Raw genomic sequence first — 1,663 nt, forward strand, 5'->3', positions numbered from 1 at the left:
GAAAGTCTATCCTACATCTAGGATGCTTGCCACCCATCGAGGTGGGTGTTCGGGCCTGTTTTCCCGAGCAGTGGAGGGCGGGCCCTATGTCTAGGGCGCTCGTATCTACTTGCTCCGGCTCCAGGGGGCTTTTGATGTTGGTGTGTTGCCTGGTCGCAGCTCCAGGGCTTGTTAATTCAGTTTTTTGTTAGTAGGAGACAAAAAATACTTTACTTAATTTATAAAAAGTTATATATTAAAAAAGTACTTAATTTCTAAAAATTTCTATTTTGACTTAAAACAGTAGCAGAGACTGCTACTGTGTTATATTGAAAAGAAATGGTTACAATGTACAATCCATAGGGGAATAAGATTACAAAGAAAGGTCCTCGACCAGAATAAATAGACAAGGCTAACAAAGAAAGAGCAAGGAGAGTGATGTAGTCACAATACTATGATGAAGCCTATATTTAAGTTTAAGCCAGAGCAAATCAGTCTTTCTCATCTCCTTCCACGCTTTTCTCGGTTGGATTGATTTGTACGAAGATGTATGTAAAAGTTTATTCACGTAGTTTGTAAATAGTATCCATATCATTCAAAAAATTGTTCATCACATTTTTTAAATGTTGACATATTTTTTTAAATGTTTGTGACATTTAATTAAACGTTCATACAATGTAAAATTTTGTTTGCGTAATTTCAGAAATGTTATGTACCATTCAGAAAAATGCTCAAGACTTAAAAATTGTTCACCTTTAAAGAAAATATTCGTGTAATTTATGGAAAATGTTGATTGTGTGTTTAAAAAATGTTCGCATTGCATTTTCAAAATGTTAATGCACATTTGACAAATGTTGAACATGTATTTTGAAAATATGTTCAACACGTATTTGGTAGATTTTCAAGGTGTATCTAAATTTTTTCAACTTTTATACAAACAAATATTCAACATGTATTGAAATAAAGTCGACATGTATCTGAAAAAATATGTTCATGGCATTTATGAAAAAAAAATCAATGTGTGTTTAGAAAATGCCCACCATATATTTAAAAAAATATTCAGTGTGCATTTGACAAAAGTTCAACATGTATTATAAAAAATGTTCAGTGTGTATTTAAAAAAATTTAACGTGTGTCTGAAAAATATTCAACATGCATACAAAAGATGCAGGTGCATACAAAAGATTTTCAATGTTTATTAAAATAAAATCGACTTCTATTAAGAAAACTAAAAGTAAAAACAAAATAACACTAATAGAGAAAAACCCAAAGAATAATAAATAAAAGCACAAAAAAAACATGCAGAAGTTCTAAAAATGGTTCATACCATTCTGTAAACCTTTAAAAAAAATCGCTCTATTGGCCGGCCACTAATGCGATCACAACTACGAGAGGGTGCTCCATCTTGCAGTAAGTGAGATACAACACTCGTGAGTTTAATCTACCACCACTACTCCTTTTTTTAGAAGCATCTACTTTTTTTTGAAATAAAAACGAAATTTTATTCATTAGCAATAACCAATAGTGAGAAGCGTTACAATTTCACTAATAGGCTCCTCAAACCAATCCGAAGTCAAAAAAAATCTAGCTAATCTAGCAAGTTCATGTGCTACTTTATTTGCCTCTCTATTACAATGTTCGAATTTAGTCATGATAAAATCACAAGCATAGTGATAGCAGTCAT

Source organism: Triticum aestivum, chromosome 7A (assembly GCF_018294505.1).
Source record: "Triticum aestivum cultivar Chinese Spring chromosome 7A, IWGSC CS RefSeq v2.1, whole genome shotgun sequence".
Lineage (NCBI taxonomy): Eukaryota > Viridiplantae > Streptophyta > Magnoliopsida > Poales > Poaceae > Triticum > Triticum aestivum.